Below are 24,811 nucleotides of genomic sequence, written 5' to 3'. Positions count from 1 at the left end.
TCGCTCTTTAGAACTTTCCTATGCCCACAATGGTAGGTTAATTATCAATTCACCATACTTCGAATGTGTGGTTGTGACCCTGTTTGATCCATATCAGTGGATCTGTTTTGAGGTATCCTGTGAAGACCACTGACGTCTTAACCCTTGCCTAGATGTGGTGTGGTAATTCATTTGAAGACAATACCCCTTGTGACAAGTCACTTTCGGTAATAATTCAGATGTGGATTTGGAATGATGACAGATAAAGTATACAGCAACTGTCCTCTCATTTTACCACCATGGAACCTGTGGAATTTGACATAATTGCCTTCTCTTGATATTTACCCTGGATTACAAATATCTCTTATCATCTATTCTGTGGATGAACTGAACTTTCGCAGTTTACCATCTCAAGACTCCAAGCCTTGTTTCCCCTGAGCTCAATAGTTTGGGAGTTATATTTACACACGTATATACACATAACACTGTTAACTTCTGTTTATCTTGTTTAATTTGCAATTTTTTTAAGTAGATTCTATTAAAGATAATGGTTTTAACATCAAAACCAGACTCCAGGTGTAGTCTATTGCTGCTGGCTCGTTTCTAAAGCATAAGGTTCATAACAAATTTGGGGCCTGCGTCTGGGATAGGACCAAATTTGGGGTCTTATTGATCGATTTATTATCGATTTGATTGGGGAAATCCCTTTTGATTTATTTGTGTGTGGAAATCAGCAGCAATGGATACTGATAAATTTCTGGAAACGCCAACCCCTGAGGCATTAGTAAACGCCAAAATGAATGAATTGCTGACTGTTGCTACTGGGCTGAATCTTAAGGTGTAAGGGTGTGTGAAGGACCAGGGTAAGTGTAAAACTGGGAGAGCAGGTAAAGTAAAAATACATGGGTTTTTTTTTAATATAATCTAGGCATCCACTCCCTTTTGCAGAGACTGTGATCCCTGGTTCAATCGGTAATGATGTTGTGCATTTCAATGTTCACCTCTCAGTCCTCAATTCTCTAAATGAAAGGGTTATCGCATTTGATCTTTCTTCATATGACGGACCGAACGATCTCCTCCTACTTCGAGGCTCCGGCCTCAGACTCCGGCCGCAGGAGACGCTTCAGAAACGCCCCGACTTCCCTCGGAGGGAAATTAAAATAAATCAGAAAGCGGACATTTACTCTGCTGTGATGGGGAGTTCGAGGTTGGAGTGGGGGTAACACCCTCTCGGCTTGTCCGCCTCTGCGACGGGTGGTAATGAGTGATTGACATCGTTTTGCACCAATGGGAATAGCGCAGCTCCTGAATTCTCTGCTGTCAGCGGTGAGGAAGGGAGTGGTCACGTGATTATTTCCCAGCTGTTAAACTGATAAAGCCCGAGCTCACCAGCACGCGGACGACACCGCGCACGTGAGGGCAGATCACGGAGTCAGGAGCGAGGGGGGTCGTCGTGACGTCACCCGTGGTGGTGCGCTCACATTTAAAAGCACCTTATTGGGCGTTCCTTATGATTTCAGTGGGACAGCAACATTAATCACGGGTTTCATCACTGAATCCAGGGTTGTGGGATGTAAAGTCCCCTGTTATGTGTCCGGCTGTGCCGTGTTGTTGGTGGAGTGGGCAGCGTGGTGTTTGTCTCGATTCGGGTCACAACACCAGCATTGCCAGCGGGGTCCACACACAGTGTATTAGCCAACAGAAAACCTCTCGTCCCTGTAGTCTTTGTCTCCTGGTAAACTCAACACCCTGACAGTGTGGACCATAGGTATCCTTCCTCACCCACCCCGTTTTTATTCACTTTATGAACATACAATCAATCCGTGCACGGTATATAATCTGTTGTTACTGTTGTGTTGTTGTGTTGCTCTGGAGCCGGAGTAATAATTATTTCGACCTCATTTACACGTGTCAGCTGAAAATGGAATTAAGCAACCCTGAATCTTGAATAAACATTTCAGCAGCTGAGCGTCACATTTCTGTCTCTCAGCGTTATTGCGGCAGAGCGCCACCTGGTGACAATGGAGTCCACAAATCAGTGTGTCCTGTTATTGCGGCAAATCACCACCAAGTGGCAGTGTTGTCCACAAAAGGGGGAGGTTTACAGCGATAAGGAGGGGTGTCGGGGCTGGAAGCCAACTGCAAGTGGATGAAGTGCCAGACCTGCCGATAACCTCTCTCCTCATCACGAGTCAGGGTCCCAAACTGTCCTTCTATATGAGGCAACTTCTCAACATCGGGACTGTTGTGGTCATCTACTGTTTCCAGTTTTCCAGTTGTGGCCTCCTCGACATTAGTGAGACCCGATGTAGTCTCTGCTTTCTGCACTCTGTCCCGATGAGATTCTGCAGATGTTGGAGATGCAGAGTAACAGACACAAAATGTTGGAGGAAGTTAGGAGATCCGGTAGCTTCTATAGAGGGGGATAAAGCAAAACAGAGATTTCCTGCCGAGACCCTTCATCGGGACTGGAAGTGGGGAGAAGCCGGAATAAGATGGTGCGGGGAGCGGAAAGTGTCCAAGCTGGTAGGTGATAGGTGAAGCCTGATAAGAGTGAAGGTGAGTGGGTGGGGGAGGTGGGAGATGAAGTGAGACGCTGTGAGCTGGCAGGTGGAAAATGCAAAGGGTTGAACAAAAAGGAATCTGATAGGATAGGAGAGTGGATAATGGGGGGAAAAAGTAAAAGCGGAACGAGAGAGAGACAATCCGCAGTGGGGAAGAGTGGAGACAGGATGGAGGAGACGGGCGTGTGGGTTGATGAAAAAAAAAGGTAGAGGTAGAAGTTAAAGATATCGATGTTCATGTCATTGAGGAGTAAACTACCCGGATGTAATATGAGGTGTTGCTCCTCCAACCTGAGAGTGCGCTCATCGTGTTAGTTAAACAATGAACCGGAAGGGAGAGTGGATTAATAATTTCCCTCTGGGATCCGTATTAAGTCAATCCTCTCTCAACTTAAACCAGTGCCCTCTGGTTGTTGATTCCACAAAGGTGGGGAAAAGGACTGTGCATATACCCCATTTCTGTACCCTCATGGTTTGGAACGCCTGCATAAGGTCACCTCAATCTCCTGCAATTCAAGGTGTGAAATCCCAACCTGTCTAACCTCTCTCCAGAACTCAGTCCCTCGAGTACCGGCACCATTCTCGTAAACCTCCCCTGCACTCATTCCAGCATGACGTCCTCTCTCCTGTAGCAGAATGACCAAACAGGAGGAAATCTGCAGCTGCTGGAAATTCAAACAACACACACAAAATGCTGGTGGCACTGTCAGAAGCACTGTCAGTGACGAAGGGTCTCGGCCCGAAAAGTCGACAGTGCTTCTCCCATTACATGTTGCCTGGTCTGCTGTGATCTACCAGCATTTTGTGCAGAATGACCAAAACTGAATACAATAATCCAGGCGTGAATACCTTAATCCTAATGAAACCTCACTGGCCTCTTCTTCAGACCATGAGCCATGAGATATCGGACAGAGGCCGCTCAGCCAATCAAGTCTGCTCCGCCATTCCTTCGTGTCCAATTGATTATCTCTCTCAACCCCATTCTCCTGCCTTCTCCCCATAATCTTTGAACATCCATTTAAAATACACTCAATGACTTGACCGCTACTCCGTTCACATATATAACCATAGAACAATCACAGCACGGAAACAGGCCATCTTGGCCCTCCTAGTCCGTGCCGAACACTTAATCTCACCTAGTCCCACCTACCCACACTCAGCCCATAACCCTCCACTCCTTTCCTGTCCATATACCTATCCAATTTTACCTTAAATGACACAACTGAACTGGCCTCTACTACTTCTACAGGAAGCTCATTCAACACAGCTATCACTCTCTGAGTAAGGAAATACCCCCTCGTGTTTCCCTTAAACTTCTGCCACCTAACTCTCAAATCATGTCCTCTAGTTTGAATTTGCCCTACTCTCAATGGAAACAGCCTGTTCACGTCAACTCTATCTATCCCTCTCAAAATTTTAAATACCTCGATCAAATCCCCCCTCAACCTTCTACGCTCCAATGAATAGAGACCTAACTTGTTCAACCTTTCTCTGTAACTTAATTGCTGAAACCCAGGTAACATCCTAGTAAATCGTCTCTGCACTCTCTCTAATTTATTGATATCTTTCCTATAATTCGGTGACCAGAACTGCACACAATATTCCAAATTTGGCCTTACCAATGCCTTGTACAACTTTAGCATTACATCCCAACTTCTGTACTCAATGCTTTGATTTATAAAGGCCAGCGTTCCAAAAGCCCTCTTCACCACCCTATCTACATGGGAATGAATTCTAAAGATTAAAATTCCTCCTCATCTCTGCTGTCAGTGGATGCCCTATACATTGAGGGCTGTCCTCTGGTCCCAGATTCACACAGTACAGGGTGCATCTTCTTCACAGCCACTCTGTCGAGGCCTTTCAATATTTAATAGTCTTCAATGAGATCCCCTCTCTTTCTTCCAGACCAGCGAGTACAGGGTCAAAGCCGTCTAATGCTCCTCACACTTAACCATTTCATTCCTGGAATCACCCTCGTGAAACTTCTCCGGACCAGCCCCAATACGAGAGTAGCATTTTCTCAGATAACAGGTCGGAAACAACTCACAATACACCGAGCGATCTGACCAATGCGTTTTAAAGCTAGTGTCACATCCTTGCTCTTATATGCTAACATTACTGTTGCCATCCTTAATCAACACAATCTGCAAGCAAAACAACAGGGACTCCTGCTCAAGGACTCCCAAGTACCTATGCTCTTCTGATTTTTGAATTTCCTCCCATTTTTTTTCTACGCCCCTATTCCTTCTACAAATTGTACATGACCGTTCCCTTGCATACACAGTGTTACATCCGCCACTTCGTTGCCTGTTCTCCAAACCTATCGAAGTCTTTCTGCAGACTCCCACTTCTCTCGAAGCCCCGTACGTATCCTTGTATCAACTCCAAAGTTCGTCACCAAGGTATCAATTCCGTTATCCATATCATTCAGATTTAACACGAAAAGATGCGGTCTCAATACTGACCCCTACAGAACACCATGAGATACCGACAGCAAAACAGAAATGCCCATATTATTCTGACGCTTTCTCCCTTGTCAGTCAGCCAATCTTCGATCCAAACACGTATCTTTCCTGTAATTCCATGAGCTGTCATCTTGTTAAGCAGCCTCACATGCAGCAACTTGGAAACATAGAAACATGAAAATCTTGCAGCACAGTATAGGCCCTTCGTCCCACAAAGCTGTGCCAAACCTTTGAAATACCTAAGCTTACTCATAGCCCTCTATTTTTCTGAGCTCCATATACCTATCCAGGAGTCTTTTAAAAGACCCTCTCATTTCGGCCTCCACCACCACCTCCGGCAGACCATTCCACACACTCACCACTCTCTGCGTAAAAATCTTACCCCTGACATCTCCTCTGTACCTACCTCCAAGCACATTTAAACTGTGCCCTCTCGTGTAGTCATTTCAGCCCTGGGGAAAAGCCTCTGACAAACCCCATGATCGATGCCTCTCATCATCTTGTACACCTCTATCAGGTCATCTCTCATCCACCGTCACTCCAAGGAGAAAGGGCCGAGTTCATTCAACTTCTTCTCATAAGGAATTCTCCTCAATCCAGGCAACATCGTTGTAAATCGCCTCAGCAACATTTCTATGGCTTCCACGTCCTTCCTGTAGTGAGGCGACCAGGACTGCGCACTATATTCCAAAATGCGTCTGATCAGGGTCCTATATAGCTGCAACAGTAAGTCACGACTTTTAAACTCAGTCCAATGGTGGATGAAGGCCAATGCGCCGTACGACTTCTTAACCACGGAGTCAACTTGTGTTGCAGCTTTGAGTGTCCTATGGACTGGAACCCCAAGATCCCTTTGATTCTGCACACTGTCAAGAGTCTTACCATTAATGCTGTATTCTGCCAAAATGAACAACCTCACACTTATCTAGGTTGAACTCCATCTGCCACTTCTCAGCCCAGTTTTGCATCCTGTCAATGTCCCACTGTAACCTCTATCATCCTTCCACACGATCCACAGCACCCACAACATTTGTGGCATTAGCAAAATTAATAAACCATCCCTCCACTTCCTCATTCAGGTCAATTATAAAAATCACAAAGAGTAGGGGTCCCAGAACCGATCCCTGAGGCACCCCACTGGTCACCGACCTCCATGCAGAATATGACCCGTCTACAACCACTCTTTGCATTCTGTGGCAAGCCAGTTCTGGATCCACAAAGCAACGTCCTCTTGGATCCCATGTCTCCTTGCTCTCTGAACCAGCCTTGCATGGGGTACCTTGTTAATGATCATCTGAAAATCCAAGCAAACAACATCCACTGCCTCTGCTTTATCTATCTTGCCTGTTATTTCCTCAAAATATTCCAAGAGATTTGTCAGACACTATTTCCTGTAAAGGAATCCTGCTGACTTTGTCCAACTTCATCATCCTCCCCAATTACAGTACCCAAAACACTCACCCTTAATACACCCGGACATATTCCTGACCACTGAGCTCAGACTAACTGTCCTGTCATCTCACTGGACAACATTTTTTTAAAGTGTTGCTTCCTCAGAATTGTTTTGTTTATGATAGACTGCTTGACGATTAACACAAATATAATTTCAGACTACTTGTATCAGGTAGGAATTTGGAAAAACGACAAATTAACTTTTACTGAATATATTATATTTAATTGCATAATGGTGCTGATGCTTTGCAATAGTGCAACTAAGTTAAAAATATTTTGTTAATGGTTTTCATTTGTACTCAGTATCCGAGGCTTTTCGCTTAAGTGACCAACAATAATTCGCAGCGTTGCTGGATTCAGTGGAAACTGCGTGAATAGATGAAGAGTCGGTCATCTTTGGTCCAAATTCCGTTTGGACCGTCGGGGTCACCAATGTAGCGATGTGCTACATACAGAGCGAGAGACAACGACACGCATTCGGTAAGTCATTTTGAGACTAGTTTATTCAAACTTCGCGGCGCTGGCATTTAATCCTTAGCGCCCGCCCTCTCCGGGCGGAAATGACGTCAGAGCTGCATTACTAAAGTCTCTCCAGAATGATATCACAAAAAGCACACGACAAAACAGACTACACCAGAAAATCTACATAATATTTGGTAATCCCCAATTCCAGAGTCCAGAGAGGCGGCTGCGTATTAATATCGCACTACCTTCTTAGCGCGTTTCCCGGAAAGGAGAACCAAACCCACCAGACAAAACAAGACGACCCAGACACACCAAGAGACCAACTCTACCACCCAACAAACCAAAAACTAAAGCTACAAGACCTACACAAAACCACATAGTTACACATAGTTATATCTAATGTATAGTTACAACAGTGCAGACAACATCAAATTGATTAAAAAAAAACAGACCATGGGTACAGTAAAAATAGTCCAAAGATGTTAACAGACTATAAGTTGAAAAGAAACCACCACATAGTTTCCGCAAGTCCTCAGGGTCCCGATAGACTCGTCATCCTACGCAGTCGGCAGAAGGCATTCCCGTGAACTGGAAGGCCCGGCATTCCCGTGAACGTTCTCCGGACCCGCTCCAATACGAGCACATCTGTTTTCGCAGGTTGTAAACAGTTCACAATTCACCAACAGCGATCTGACCAATGCGTTTTCAAGCTACAGTGTCACGCCCTTGTTATTATATGCTAACATTACAGTTGTCATCCTTCATCGATTCAATCTGCAAGCAAACCTTTAAGGACTCCTGCTCAAGGATTCCCAAGTATTTATGCACCTCTCATTTTTGAAATTTCTCCCATTTATTTATTTTTTCTCTACGTCCTTATTCCTTCCACAATTGTACATGACCGTACATTTGCATACACTGTACAATTCCGTACATCTCATCCACGACTTCGTTGTCCGTTCTCCAAACCTATCGAAGACCTTTTACAGACTGCAGCTTTGCTCTAAACTATCTGTCTCTTATCAGTATCAACTGCAACGTTCTGTGGATGCTGGGAATCCAAGCAACACATACACAAAATGCTGGAGGACCCTAGGAGGCCAGGCAGCATATATGGGAAATAGTAAACAGTCGACGTTTCGGGCCGACACCCTTCATCAGGACTGGGGGGAAAACATGAGACGTCAGAGGAAGAACTGCGGGGGTGAAAAGGGTAGAGTAAGTGGTCGGTGATAGGTGAAACTGCGAGAGGGGGAGTAGTGAAGGTGGAAAAAAAACTTCTTAGGATTTTATTTCCTTAACGATCCTCGAAAAATCACTGCTAATGCCTCCACATCTCTTCAGCCACCTCCTTCAGATCTCTGGGGTGTATACTATATTGTACAGGTGACCTGTTTACCTTCAGACCATATCAGTTTCCAAGAACCTTCTCCCGAGTAACGTAACTTTACACATTCTGACCACTGACATCTGGTACTTCCGTATTCCTGCCGGTGTCTTCGAGAGATGAGTGATGTACAAGACTTATTCAGTTCATCTGGCATGACCTTGCACTCCGAGCCCATTACTACCTCTCCATCATAATTTTTCAGTGGTTCGACATCCGCTTCTGCCTTTCTTTTACACTATAATTACCTGAAGAAACATTTGGTATCCTCTTTAATATTACCGGCTAGCTCACTGAAGTGTTCCATCTTTTCCTTCTTAATTATTTTAGTTGCATTCTGTTGGTTTTTAAAATCTTCTCAATCCTTCAACATACTAGTGATTTTTGCTCTATGCCCTCTCTTTGGTTTTTCTTAACAGCCACGGTTTTGTCACCTTAGCTTTAAAATTCTACTTCCTCTTTGTGATGCATAGAAATTTGAGGGGCGAAGAACATCTCAGGCAGAACTGCAGTCAGCTCGACTTCTTCAGTCTGCAGGAAATTCAAGGGGAACCTCTTCACCCACAGAGTGGTGACTGTTTGGAACTCATTCACATGGACAGTGAGAGGTGAACAACAGGGGAGGATTTGAAAGATCTGCTGTGGAACAGAATCACTGGCAAGGTCCAGCCGGCCTGAGGTGACTCTCTGCTGTACACTAGGTGTGTTATAAATTCACTAAGCACCGGAGACAGTGTTTAATATAGAGTTGATTTATTTGTCACAGGTCTAGTCCCATTAAAGGTGACTATGCAGCAGAAGAAACTCCTCACATGCCTGGTGAGCAGCAGCAATAATTGCAGAGTTCAGCACCGACACTCACTCTCGAATTTGCATTCAGCAACGCTGATGAATAAATATTCAGCATACAGCTCATTGAAACGTTCTCCCAGTGTGAACCGGTAGTGTGTGGTAAGTGTAACACGCTGTAAGGTTTCACTGCTAAAGTAACGGCCTCTCTGTAATGTTTCGCTGCTGAGGTAATGGTTTCTCTGTGGCAGCAATGTTTAGGGGAAGACTAGAGGAAATAGGGTTTTCGAGTGTGGGGCTATGCAATGACAGAAATATTCTTTCTTGTGAGTCTGTAAGAGAGATTTTCACGGTTTTTTGCTGGCGAGAGATGAGAAGACGTGAATGGAGAGAGCGGGCCCTTTTTCTTTTTTTTCAGTTTCTTTACTAACCCTGTAGTCAAAATAAGTATTATAGAGCTCAATCGTTTAATTGCATATTGTGCATCGTTTGTTACTTCGGGGTACTGATCTGTACCATGGGAAACATCACACAGCATTCACCCAAATGAGATTTCCTAAGTTTGCTCGGGCTGGGGGGGGGGGTGGGTGGGGCTATCACCCCGTATATTAAACTGCCAGCTGAAGCGATCGTTACGTAAGGTTAGATGAATGAGTGAATAGCTTCCCTCATTCACAGCAGATGAACAACCTCTCCACAGTGTGTACTGAATGATTGGTTGATTTGGCTGTGAAAATCTCCTGATAAAGTCTGCACAGGTGATTAGTCTCTACCCAGTGTGAACTCGCTTGTGTCTCTGTAGTTGAAATGACAAAGTGAATCCCTTCCCACACATTGAAGCCAGAATTATTCTTCTCCGTCGAGTCTACGCCGTAGGCTCTACTTGGCCGCGTACCCGACGCTGCACCCTCGGCTGTACTGTATGCCGTAGCCTAATGCGCACATACCTAAAAATGCAACTACGCATCACAGCTACGCAGACGACAAGAACTGTGATTGGTCCACTTAGTAGCAGCCAGTTTCCTTTTCTTTTTCAATCTTTTTATTAAGTTTCAAATTTAATAAGCATAGCAATTATATAACGATACAAAGAGATCGGGATTACATTAATAACGGTTGACACGTAAAAGCACAGATTTCAATTGACAAATATAGTTTAACCTCCTAATCTCATAGCAACTAACCATGAAAGAGATATTATATAAGGAGAAAAAAATCGTAAACTAGAAAAAACACTAAACTTAAAAAAAGACAGAATTGGGCTGTCATATTACAACGGCTGAAATTATTTGGCGTTAACTCCGCTCGTCTATACAAGAACAAAAACTTATTACACAAGATTCGGAAAGGGTCAACTTACATCATATGAAACTATTGAATAAATGGCCTCAAAGTCTCTTCAGATTCAACCGAAGGATCCACAGTACCACTCCTAATTTTTTCCACGTTTAGGCATGTTATGGTTTGGGGAACCATTCAAATGTAGTAGGGAGATTGGAATCTTTCAATTTAAGTAAAGTAGATCTGCTGGCCGTTAATGTAACAAATGCAATTAGAGGACAAGCTGACGAGGATAAATGACTAGAGTCCATCACCGGTCGTCCAAAAATTGCGGTAGTAGGATGGGTTGTAAATCAATACGCAGAACTACTGAGATAATATCTCAAAATATCCTTCCAATATTTTTTTAGAGGAGGACAAGACCAGAACATATGTGTCAAGGAAGCTACCTCGGAATTACATCCATCAGAAAACAGGATTTAATGGCAGTAAAAATGAGCAAACTTATCCTTGGACATATGAGCCCGATGAACCACCTTAAATTGCATGAAGGCATGTCTGACACACACTGAAGAGGTATTTTCTAGTTCAAGAATTTTCTCCCATTTCTGTACAGGTAAAGGTATCCCAAGTTCTCTTTTCCACTCATTCTTAATTTTATCAGAAGTATCCAAGTGTATTTTCATAATTAAATCATAAATAAATGATAATAAACTCTTCTGATGTGGATTTGAACTTTTTTCCCCCGTAACTTCAATTTGATGTGATATCGGAACAGAAGGTAAAATAACATTCAAAAAGTTTCTAATCTGTAAATATCAGAAAAAGTGTGATCTAGGCGAATTATATATATTAGAAAGTTGTTCAAAAGAAATAAAACAATCATCCATAAATAAGTCACGAAAACATAATTTTCCCTTTGTTTGCAATAAAAGAAAAGCTTGATCAATTTAAATGGTTGAAAGAAAAAAAAATAGATATAATAGAACTTGACAGTATATATTTATTTGGTCCAAAAACGTACCAAAATTGAAACCATATTCCTATTGTATGCTTAATTATTGTAATTACCATTTGCTTATTAAATTTAGTAAGTGCAAAGGGAACCACAGCCCCTAACATAGAAGCCAATGAAAACTCCTGTCGAGACTCACGCTCAAGGTTCATCCAACTCTTGTGTCCAAAACATTAAATATCGAATATTAATTGCCCGATAATAAAAACTATGATCCGGCAAAACCAAGCCGCCTTCCTTTTTTGATTTCTGTAACTATTTCTAATTTAACCTGGGATTTCTATTCTGCCATCCATATGCAGAAATTTTAGAATCAATAATATTAAAAAAATGTTAGAGATAAAAATTGATACTGCCTGAAATAGGTACTGAAATTTAGGTAAAATAATCATCTTAATAGCATTAATGGAACCAATCAAGGATAAGGACAATGGGGACCATTTAGTAAACAATTGTTTAGCCTGATCAATTAAGGGTAAACATTAACTTTAAATAAATCGTTGTGCTTCTTAGTAATTTTAACACCCAAATAAATAAAATAATCAGCAAGCAATCTAAATGGTAACTGTCTGTAAATTGAGACTTGCCTATTTAATGGGGAAAGCACTTTTATTAAGATTCAGTTTATAAGCAGAAAAACTACTAAACTGTGCAAGATGTGTTATTACTGCAGGAATGGATTACTCTGGATTAGAAATATCTAGCGACAGGTTATCTGCATATTGTGATACTTTACGCGTCCCATTCCCATGAGTAACACCAAATATATTGGGTGAATCACGAATAGCAATTGCCAAGGGCTCCAGGCCAATATCTGATAGTAAGGGACAGCCTTGTCTAGTACCTTGGAAAAGCCTAAAGAAAGGGGATCTCTGATTATTAGTGAAACAGACGCCAAAGGTATATGTTATATCAATTGTATCCAAGATATAAATTTTGGGCAAAAAGTAAATTTCTCTAGTATTTTAAACAAATATTCCCATTCAAATGTATCAAACGCCGTCTCGGCATCGACCGAGATAACACATTCTGGTGTCTTAGATAAAGTCATGTATACAATGTTCATTAACCTCCAAACATTAAAATGTGTATAATGATTTTTAATAAATCCTGTCTGATGCTCGGAGACAATTTGTGGCAATATCTTCACCAATCTAATTGCTAATATTTGAGAAAGGATTTTAGATACAACATTCACAAAGATATAGTTCTGTCTGTTGCACATTCAGTGAGATCATTTATCATTTTTGGGAATTAAATAAATTGATGCTTCATAAAATGTTTGTGGTAACTTATGTACAAATAAAGCATCTTTAAAAATTTTACCTAACCAGGGAGAAAGTAAACCGGAAAAAGATTTTAAAAATTCAGCTGTATACTCATCCGGACCAGGTGCTTTACCAGAATTCATTGAATAAATTGCTTTCTTTATTTCCTCTTCAGTAATGGGTGTGTCTAATACTAAATGTTCATCAACTGATAATTTCAGAATATTTAATTTCCTGAAAAATTCATGCATTATGATAGAATCCTCAGGAAATTCTGATTAGTATAAATTGGTATAAAATTCTTGAAAAAATTTGTTAATTTCGTCATGGTCAACCGTCAAAGTACCATCCTGTTTAAGAACCCTATTAATCTGAAGTTTCGCTAAAGCAGCTTTTAATTGGTTAGCCAATAATTTACCCAATTTATCAACAAATATATAAAGTAACTGATTTTCAATCAGGGATGTTAATAACAAATGATGTTGCATCTGAAGTTCAACTCTCTCTTTATAAAGCATCAAATGGGGAGCAATAGAATAATTTCTATCAATTTCTTTAATCTTATCAACCAATGTACGTATTTCATTATTAATTTGAAATTATTTTTTTTTTCAATCCAGCAGAGTGTGAAATAATTTACCCTCGGATATATGTTTTAAAGGCATCGTGTGATATCCCACTTAAAATTTCTTCCGTTGAGTTAGTTGAAAAGAAAAAAGCAATCTGTTCTTTAATGAAATTAATAAAATTTAAGCCCTGAAGTAAAATAGAGTTGAACCGCCATTGTTTGGTACCAAAGGTTACATCAGTTAACTTAACTGATCATTTCAAAGGTGCATGATCGGAAATGGCAATGTTATCATATTCACAGGCAGTGACAAATGAAACTAATCGAAAATCAATAAAGGTGTAAAGGAATCTAGAGTAATTATGATATACATGAGAAAAAAGAGAACTCTTTTTCATTAGGATATAAAAACCTCCTAATTTTTAAAATTCCAGAGTCAACTAAGAAGGAATTAATAAAAATAGCAGATTTGTTTGTAAGTACCTGATTAGGCACAGACTTATCCATCATACGTTTCAGACATCAATTAAAATCTCCACCCATTATTACCATATATTCATATAAATTGAGAAGAAATGCAAAAAAGTGCTTAAATTCAGTATAGTCAGTATTTAGTGCATAAATATTAACCAAAACTAATTTATTGTCATAAAGTTAACCGGTGTTTAATAGAAGTCTATCATATTGGTCTGAAATTGTATCATAGTGAACAAATGAAATCTAGGAGTCTATAAAAAAAAGAAACACCTTTCACCTTAGTCGATGAGTTAGAGTGAAACTGTTGGTCTTTCCGAAAACTAAGGAAGCGCTGATTACCCTCCTTACTCAGATGAGTCTCCTGCGCAAAAATAATCTGAACATTCAGTCTATGAAAAACTCAAAAAATATTCTCCCATTTAATTGGATGATTCAAACCGTTCGTATTCCATGAAACAAAATTAATAATGACAAAATTAATTAGGAATATCCATTTTCCTTAAATAAACAATGTAGTATGTAAAGGGTTAACCATATTGCATAGGAAACTCACGAATCAGGAAGATGGAAAATAGTTTAAAGAGGAAACGGAAGTTACGACAATACAGACATTTTTGTAGTTTCAGTTCAGCCAAAAAGAAAAAAATACTAGACTAAAAATAGCCCTACCCCCCCCCCCACCCCAAACCACAAAGACCAAAAACCTGGCCAATAGATAGCCAAACAACTATCTAAGAACCTCCCTACCCTTGTCTCCCTTGAGGGCAAATCTATCAAAATAAAAAAAATAAGAAACAAACCACCCATTGTCAAAACATTACGAGAGGAATGTCAAGCAGATGTTAGAGAAAAAACAGCCAATTGCAGACCATTTTAAAAGGAAAGGTCTTAAAAATGACACAAAATACAATTTTAATAATATTTCAAGAAAAAGGAAATAATCAGCAAATCAAAGTCTTAATGATTTTCAAAAGCAAACAACTAAAAATAAAAAAGTAAAACAATGAAGGAAAAATTAAAGGAACTTTAACGTGGAAACATAATAAACGTCCGTACGTCAAAACACAGTGCGACTGTAATCAACCCAAGGGCAAAGTTCTAAAGTGTCCAAATCTATAAGCTGGTTGTTAATTAATAAACCAGATACACAGACATAAAGGAACCGTAAATTTCATAGACATCCACGCTCAAATATTGATCTTCAAAACATTAGACATCTGCGTTCAAGCTTAGATCTTCGAGAAATTGTTTTGCTTCATTCACGGATTTAAAGCATTTGAATGATTTGTCGGGCATAGCAACCCTTAGGTGAAATGTTTAGAACAAAGCTGGACAAAGATTCCTCTGATATAATTCTGACATCACCATTTTAAAATGCAATCTTTCTTGCATAACCTCAGGACAAAAATCTACAACAAAATGAAACTTAAGATGCTGATGCTCAGTAACTCCTTTCTGATGAGCAATCGGAATGAAGAGCTCCTTAGTATTCCCATTGTGACATCGTAGAATTACATGACGCGGTTTTAACCCTTTCGACGGTTTTGGTTTCAGCGCCCGATGTGCGCGGTCGAGCGCAGGAAGAGAAGAAAAACCTCTGAGCCAAAGACCTCCATTCAGAATTGAGAAAAAAATGAGTAAGATCCCAGCTCTCAATGTCCTCACTGTGTCTATTATTCGCAAATTCAGTCTGTGGCTTCGACTCTCCAAATCAATAATCTTGACTTTATTCTGCTCCAATATATGAGTGGTCAAAGTTCATTTCTTTTCCAAAGAATTCAATTTGTGATCTCTGTTTCAAGCTGTTACAAGCGATGAAATTTCTCACTGCTGTTTTTTTGTTCTTCTTTTCAAGTGTTGCCAACCTACCTTCACTCTCCTTTAACCATACTTCCAAGGTAGTAAACCTTTTAGCAAGTTTTTCATCCAAAAGAATCGAGATAGCCTGTAAAGTAAGTTGAAACTTTTTAGGCTGTTCAAAGACACCTGCTTTCTTCCCATTTCCATTGCAGTTTCCTTGCCTTCAGCTAATGCCTTTCTTCCTCTGTAAGCCATTTTAGTCGATTAAAATTCAAATTCAAATATATAAAAGTGTTATAAACACTTTGATAAAGATATTAAAGGGGTGGTAAGTAAATTTAAAATGAATAGAGCAAAGCCGGAAAGCGACTCCATGTAGCGCCTCCAAGAGAGTCTTTTGCCTAATGTAGCCTAACGTGCACATTCCCAAAACTGTAACTATGCATCGTGGTGACACAGACAGCAAGAACTGTGATTGATCTACTTGGCAGCAGCCAGTTTCCTCCTACGCATATCCTGTTGTTTCAAAGTTGGAAAATGGAACAAATTGAGGAGAGGGTAAGTGAGGAAGTCAGAAAATATGTACATTTGCACGACTCTTCACCGGCACACAATAAAGACTTGAAAATGGCATCAAATTTGTGGAAAGAAATTTCCACAAGAGCGGCTTGGACGTCATGGACTGCACAAAGAAATGGAAAAATTTCTCTCTTTCTGCGCTGCAGTAATTTCAATAAAAGTAACTCTTGTTCAACATCCATTAGCTCCAACTCCAACAAGATGAACTCAGCAGTTGCCATCGTTCCCAACTCCACTCGAGTCAATTCAACACAGTGGAATAGCACCCCAACACCAACTAGCGTTTTGGCAGAGCAACGCAGGCACACAAACACACAAGTAGAAATGCTCACAACTGTGTAGACAACATGCATGGGCTACTGCATATGCTACACCATAGTGCCTACTCAGAGGTATAATTCAGGCTTGAGCAGGTGAATGGCTTCTCCCCAGAGTGTACTGACCGGTGTGCTTGTAGGTGGGATGACTGTGTGAATCCCTTCCCACAGTCTGAGCAACTGAACAGCCTCTCTCCAGTGTGAACTCGCTGATGTACCTTCAGTTGAGATGAGCAAGAGAATCCCTTCCCACAGTCTGAGCAGGTGAACGGCCTCTCCCCAGTGTGAACTCGCTGGTGTACCTTCAGATGAAATGACCGAGTGAATCGCTTCCCACAGACTGAGCATGTGAACGGCCTCTCCCCAGTGTGAACTCGCTGATGTAGCTTCAGTTCAGATGAGCGAGTGAATCCCTTCCCACAGTCTGAGCAGATGAACGGCCTCTCTCCAGTGTGAACTCGTTGATGTACCTTCAGTTTAGATGAGCAAGTGAATCCCTTCCCACAGTCTGAGCAGCTGAACGGCCGCTCCCCAGTGTGAACTCTTTGATGTACTTTCAGTTGAGATGACTGAGTGAATCCCTTCCCACAGTCTGAACAGGTGAACGACCACTCCCCAGTGTGTACTGACTGGTGTCTCAGTAGCTGAGATGACAAAGTGAAACCCTCCCCACAGTACGGGCAAGTAAATGGCCGCTCCCCCGTGTGAACTGACCTGTGTGCTTGTAGGTGAGATGACTGAGTGAATCTCTTCCCACAGTCCGAGCAGGTGAACGGCCGCTCACCAGTGTGAACCCGCTGGTGAGCCATTAGGGCGGATGACCGAGTGAATCCCTTCCCACACACTGAGCAGGTGTATGGCTTCTCCCCAGTGTGAGCTGACTGGTGTCTCAGTAGCTGAGTCGACAAAATGAATCCCTTCCCACAGTATGAACAGGTAAACAGCCTCTCCCCAGTGTGAACTGACCTGTGTGCTCGTAGGTGGGCTGACTGAGTGAATCTCTTCCCACAGTCTGAGCAGGGGAATGGCCTCTCCCCAGTGTGCACTTGCTGATGTACCTTCAATTTAGATGACTGAGTGAATCCCTTCCCACAGTCTGAGCAGGTGAACGGCCGCTCGCCAGTGTGAACTCTCTGATGTACCTTCAGTTCAGATGACTGAGTGAATCCCTTCCCACAGTCTGAGCAGGTGAATGGCCGCTCCCCAGTGTGAATTCTCTGATGTACCTTCAGTTTAGATGAGCAGCTGAAGCCTTTCCCACAGTCTGAGCAGGTGAACGGCCTCTCCCCAGTGTGAACTCGTTGGTGAGCCATTAGGGTGGATGACTTAGTGAATCCCTTCACACAGTCTGAGCGGGTGAAAGGCCTCTGCCCCAGTGTGAATTGACAGGTTTGTTCACAGGAGGGAAGACCTACTGAATCCCTTCTCACACAGAGATCAGGTGAATGGCATTGTCCCAGTGTGAACTTGCTGATGTCCCTTTAGCTGAAATATCTGAATCCATTCATACCGTCTGAGCAGATGAATGGGAATCACCTGTTTAAAATGACAGGCGTGCCAGTCGGTCAGATGATAGAGTGAAATCCTCCCCACAGCCTGAGCAGGAAGGATGATCGAGTGAATCCCTTGCTCCACTTCCTAAATATCTGGACAGATTCAGCAAAACTGGCGTGGTGCATTTTAGATTCCCGTAGAGAAATTTCTTGTCATTTGGAAGCTGTAAAAAGATTAACAAAATGCATCCGTGGGTCTAGGACAACATTTCAGATGGGATCACTTGAGTTGTGAAGCTGTGAACTGACATCACACTGTTACAGTGAGGTTCAACACATGTTGGAGAGTGAACTCATCATCTAACTGGGCACACTGCTGGTATCTATAAGATGCCTCTCTCTATAAGAATGGAGCATTTCTGGCCTGGCACAGTTTGGAGAGACATTTGTATTATCCCTGTTCCCACTGAGCTGATAGGTTCCTGGCCCCACAGTAACTGAAACACTCTCAGTCAAATAGCCTGCAGTGCATTCCACGCACCCACCACTCTCTGGGTAAAAATCTTACCCCTGACATCCCCTCGGTACCTATTTCCTTGCAGCTTAAAACTCTGCTCCCTCGTGTTAGACATTTCAGCCCTGGGAAAACAAACCTCTGGCTATGAACACGATCTACGTCCCTCATCATCCTCTACACGTAAAAAAGGCTCTAAACATAAACAATGAAATTATACATTGCTTTGGAAAATTGTCAGAAGTATACACGATTATGAGGGTATAGATACGGTAAATGCAAGCAGCTTTTTTCCACTGAGGTTGGGTGGGATAATAACCAGAGGTCATATGTAAGAGGGGAATGTGAAAATTTAACGGAAACATATGGAAAAGGTCCTTACTTAAATGACAGTTAGAGTGTGGAATGACATGCCAAGACAAGTGGCGAATATGAGTTCAGTTTCCCTATTTAAATGAAGTTTGGATGGGAGCCGGGATGGTAGGCGTATGGATTTGTATAAAAAGGGCACAAAGGTTATCGGGAACCAAATTCACCACAGCCACAAACTGTTCCTGCTGCTACCATCCAGCACACAGCACCACAGCAAAAGGACCAACAGGCTGCAGGACATCATCTTCAACCAGGCCATCAGACTGATTAATTGATTCCTATGCTTTCTTGACTGTGCTATATACAAACTAATTATTATAAAACAATTTAAATTACACATTGCACATTTAGATGGTAATGTAATGTCAATATTTATACTCCTCATCTATATGAAGGATGTATATAATAAAGTCAATTCAATTCAATTCACCATCTCCACTATCTGTTCTGTCATTCTGGCTCCCATTCCCCCTACAACTTACTTTAACCACATAACCACCGCCCACCCCCCCGCCCCCCCACTACCTCTGGCAAGCCTTACCACTAGGATATTAGTCACTTCTTGATCTGTTCCCCTAACTAACAAATCCTCTATTAGCCCTCTGCCAGGGAATTCCCACAACAGCTTCTAAAGTAGTCTTCCTGTTGTTGTGGGGGATGGCCACTAGAGTACTCTGTGATTCCTATTTAACCTCATTCCCCTTCCTGACTCTCACCCAGTTTCCTGTGCCCTGCACCTTGGGTGTAACTCACCTTTCTGCATGTCATATCTATCAACACCTCCAACTCCTGGATGATCTGGAATTCATCCATTTCATGTTCCAGCTCATTGAAGTGCAGGGTTACAAGCTGCAGCTGGATGCACACCTTGTATGTGAGGGCATCAGGGACACTGGAGATCTCCCCGCCTTCTCACCAGTAGCCCCTCTAACTTGTAATCATCAGTCTGCAGATACTGTGCATTTTTTTATCCAGTGACAAGATGTGCACAGTGAATTTTATATAGAGATGTATTCATTTTCATAGCTGGCAAATCACTGTTGACAGGAACTTTGATCTCCTCTGGGTTCGATCAAGTTCATCTGCACTTTCACAAAACCTATGTAGCAGGCCTGGAATGGGTAATGAAGGATTTTCTCACCAAAGCATTTGCATATTGTCCATATGTGGTTTGCTTGATAAATTACACTTTAAAAATTCAGATTTCCAAATATCACTCCACTTCTTCCCACTTGCAAATTCTCCAGCAACTTTTGCATCACCACAATGCACACAGGTATCACCAGTTTCTATATTCTACAAAAATATTCCCCTAAACCCGTCCCCAATGACTGACGGTGATGAACTCAGTGAATGCAATGCCAATGTATATGAAGGGAAGGGCAGTAGTCTGTCTCACTGGAGTCTGGCATATTTGTGATGTGAAAGCCACTTGTTGCCCAAGCCATTACGCACCCAGAGAGAATGGGACAAAACATGTTCTCACCGGTAGAAAAGTCCAGAGCAAGAGGAGGTAGAACAAGCAACACACACAAAATACTGGAGGAACGCAGCAGGCCAGGCAGCATCTGTGGAAAAGAGTACTAATGCTGAGTTCCTCCAGTTTTTTGTGCGTGTTGCTTGGAATTCCAGCATCTGCAGATTTTCTCTTGTTAGAGGTTGGACGTAGAACAAAGACGATTTTCTCAACTGGTGATGTAAAAGATTTTGTTCCCTTTCTCCGAGTTCCTAATCCTTGCATTTAGATAGCTGGAGCTCAGCTCTGTCTGAGAGATCCATCGGTTCCCATTCCCTCATCAGCCGGAAGCTCCCCGGGGTCCGTGTACAGATAGTGGGACTGAGAGTGAGGGACGAGAGCAGGACTATCCCGGGATTGCGGGTCACGGTGACCGGATTTCACAGGAATTGTCCTGAAGTCGGTGTTTAAGATAAAAACACAGAGAAACTTTCTTACCTGCACCAGAAATTTTCAAGGCCTTCGGTGTATTACGCGCATGCGTGATACTCGTAGACGTCATCAGCGCTGACGCCTGCGCATTTCATCGGTGCTTCGGCGCCTGGGAAATTTTTAACGCAGCGCCTTATGGGTAATCACGGTGCCATTAAACATTTCTGCAAGCACCGGTTCAACGTCTATACCTCATTTTTTTCGTGTATATAGAAAAATCAGCAGCTGGTTTAACGCGGAAAGCTGCTCCCATAAACAATATACTCAATATCAAAGTGTATCTAATGCCAAAGTAAAACGCAGGTGTAAAACACAGGAGATTCTGTAGTTGCTGGAAATACAGGGACACACACATACAAAATGCTGGAGGAACTCTGCAGTTCAGGCAGCAACTAAGCAGAGGAGTACACACTCGGCATGCGGAGCGGGCTTGGTCTAAACTTTGTCTATTCCTCTCCACATTTACTGCCGGATCGGTTGATTTCCTGCAGTATTTTGCAGAAATTAACCACTTTTTTTTTTCGGTCAACCAGTTTCCAAATGCTTCTGATCTTTCTTTTGTCGCCAGCTCTGGAAAAAAGCCTCTGGCTATCCACACGACCAATGCCTCTCATCATCTTTTACATCTGCATCAATGTATTATACGAAGTGACAGTCACACATCCGTTGTGCACTGCGTGCTGATGATCGACCCAAACTTGTGAGTAAAGGGTAATCAAAGCTAGTGGCATGAGTTACAGGGGAATAGAGTCGTGGGGCAATTGAAACAGAAAGCAACAAATGCAGGACTGAGAGTATTGTATTTGAATGCACGCAGCATAAGGAATAAAATGGACTATCTTGCAATTCAGCTCCTGATTGGCAAACGTGACGCTGTGACCATCTGTGAAACTTGGCTAAAGAATGGCTGCCATTGGGAGCTGAACGTCCAAGGATTTAAGGTGTATCAGTAAGATAGGTGAGTGGGCACAGGAGGTGGTGTGGCCATGTGTACAAGAAATAATATTAAATCATTGGAAAGAGATGACATAGGATTGGAAGGTGTAGAGTCTCTACAGGCTGAATAAAGAAATTTACGATGCGTGTCGATGCTTTGGACTACGGCATAAATGGATTTGTGGCTAAATTTGCCAATGATACCAAGATAGGTGGAGGAGCGGGTAGTGTTGAGGAAACAGAGAGCCTGCAGAGAGATTTAGGTAGTTTAGGGGAATAGGCAAAGAAGTGGCAAATTGCTGGAAGGAGTAAACGGACAGACTATTGTTTAGATGGAAAGTGAATTCAAAATGCAGAGATGCAAATGGACTTGGGAGTCCTTGTGCGGGATGCCCTAAAGGTTAACTTCCAGGATGGGTCTGTGGTGAAGAAGGCAAATGCAATGTTGGCTTTCATTTCTAGAGGTACAGAATAGAAGAGCAGGGATGCGATGGTGAGGCTGTATAAGGCACTCGTGAGATCACACAGACTATTGTGTGCAGTTTTGTGATCCTTATTTTAGAAATGATATACTAACATTCGAGAGGGTTCAGAGAAGATTCACGAGAATGATTCCAGGAATGAAAGGTTTACCATATGAGGAACGTCTGGCCGCTCTTGGGCTGTATTCCCTCGAGTTCAGGAGAATAATGGGGATCTCATAGAAACATTCTGAATACTAAAAGGCCTGAACCGATTATATATGGCAAATTTAATTTCCCATGGTAGGGGATACGAGGAAAAGAAGGCCTGATTCCAGAATTGAAGGACGTCCATTTAGAACAGAGATGCGGAAAAATTACATTAGTCAGTGGGTGGTAAATCCGTGGAATTTGTTGTCATGGCGGCTGGGGAGGCCAAGTCATTGGGTATATTTAAAGCTGAGATAGATAGGTTCTTGATTAGCCAGGGCATCAAATGCTACGGGGTGAAGGCAGGGGAGTGGGGATGACTGGAAGAATTGGATCAACCCATCATTGAACGGCGGAGCAGACACGATGGGCCGATTAGCCAACTTCTGCTCCAATATTTTGTGGTCTTATAGTCTATTTCACTGTTTCGACCTGACAAAGTGCAGCCAATATTTCTGGATATATGGCCCATTCAAATGAGAATTTAGGCTTTTCTCTTTTTCTGAGCTCGTCATAAATGTGTACACTTTAGTTAAGCTTTGCTCCAGAATTTCCACACAATTAAAAGTGTTTATTACAGTTTTTATTTTGATTTTTGCACTACTTATATAATTTAACGATTTAAAGTGTATGTTTTTGTAATTCATAATTGTTAAAATCTACTGTTATGAATTAGGTTCTACTGCTACCGTAAAGACAAAGAATTTCATGACATATGCCAGTGCTATTAAACCTGATTCAGATATTGATATGGGAGACCCGGTTACCTGTTCCCAGTTACCGCGGATCGTTATGCGAGATTGAAGCCTTTTCTATTTATTTGCATTCCTCAGAAATGACAACAGTTCAGTTTCCTTCTGATGTTCCAAAGCAGATGCTCAGTCTGTCTAATATTTCCACACAATTAGAATGGGCAATTTGTTTATTCTCATCATGTACCGAGATACAGCGAAAATCCACACAGATCGATACATTGCAACAGTACATTAAGCTGATATACGAATAAACAATAACTGTAGCAAAGCATTATGACTGCAGAGAAAGTGCAGTGCAGATAGACATATGGTGCAGGGTCACGTCGAGTTACATTGTAAGGTCGAGTCCATTTTAGCATTCATTTGGCTTATAACCACAGGCATGAAGCCGTCCTTGAGCCGGGTGTTACGCACTTTAAGGCTTTTGTATCTCTCCCGATGGGGGAGCGGGTTTTGCATCAAGAATGTCCACGTTGTGAGGGTCTTTGAATACATGAACTGCTTTTCCGAGGCAGGGGAAGTGTAGGAAGAGTCCATGGAGTGGAGGCTTGTTTCTCTGATGTTCTCTGCTCTCCAAAGTTCTCTGTAGTTCCTTGCAGTCATGGGCAGAGCAGTAGGCATACAAAGGCGTATCGACAAGGATAAGTTCCTGGGCCTTCACCCTGCTCTGTGTAGCTGGAATCTGGACTTCCTGTCAGATCGCCGGCAGGTGTTAAGTGTGGGCTCCTTCACCTCTCTCCCTCTGACTCTCAGTACACATACCCTACAGGGTCTTCTCCTTAGACCCCTTCTTTACTCTCTGTGCACCCATGATTGTGTTGCTAGCCACAGTTCCAAACAGCTAATCAGATTTATTGACGATAGTACACTGATTGGCTTAATCTCAGATAACAATAAGGCAACCTACAAGGAAGGAGTCATTCACCCTGACACACTGGTGTCAATAAAACAAACTCTCCCTTAATGTAGCAAAAGCAAAGGAGCTGGTTGTGGACAAAAGGAGGAACGGACAGAGGGAAGCCCCAGTTGATATCAATGGATCTGGAGTTGAGAGGGTTTACAGATTTAAGTTCCTTCACACATCACCGAGGATCTCACGGGGTCTGTACATACCGGCTGCGTGGGGGAAAAAGGCAAAGCAGAGCTTAGTTCACCTCAGGCCACTGGGGACCAGAGTCACCCCAACCAGAAACTATTCCAGCTGCTACCATCCGGGAAATGATAACGCTGCATAAAAGACAGGGCCAACAGGCTCCGGGACAGCTTCATCCACCAGGCCATCGGATTGATTAATTCATGCTGACAAAATAGTATTTCTATGTTATATTGTTGTACATGCAATTTATGATAAATTATGATATTGCACATTGCATATTCAGACGGAAACGTAAAGATTTTTACTCAGGTATATAAAGGATGTAAGTAATAGTGTCAACTCAATTCCCTGCCCATCTGGGATAATCACTATCCAACCTGTATCCAACCAACTCAATCATATATATCAACCATCTTGGTCAACCTCTGTCCAGTCTGTATCCCACCATCTCAATGATATATATCAACCATTTTGTTCAACCTCTGTCCAAACTGTATCCCATCACCTCAATGATATATATCAACCATCTTGTTCAACCTCTGTCCAGCCTGTATCCCACCAACTCAATGATATATATCAACCATCTTGTTCAACCTCTGTCCAGCCTGTATCCCATCACC

General features: G+C 42.2%; 1 pseudogene; it reads right to left on the bottom strand.

Annotated features, from left to right (window-relative positions):
- The window catches only part of LOC132388183 (zinc finger protein 850-like), a 65,930-nt pseudogene extending 46,510 nt beyond the window's left edge, over positions 1 to 19,420 (bottom strand).
- Between the last annotated feature and the right edge of the window lie 5,391 nt (positions 19,421 to 24,811).

Source organism: Hypanus sabinus, unplaced genomic scaffold, assembly GCF_030144855.1.
Source record: "Hypanus sabinus isolate sHypSab1 unplaced genomic scaffold, sHypSab1.hap1 scaffold_276, whole genome shotgun sequence".
Lineage (NCBI taxonomy): Eukaryota > Metazoa > Chordata > Chondrichthyes > Myliobatiformes > Dasyatidae > Hypanus > Hypanus sabinus.
Note: the sequence above shows the minus strand (reverse complement) of the source record. Positions and strands in the feature narration are given on the sequence as shown.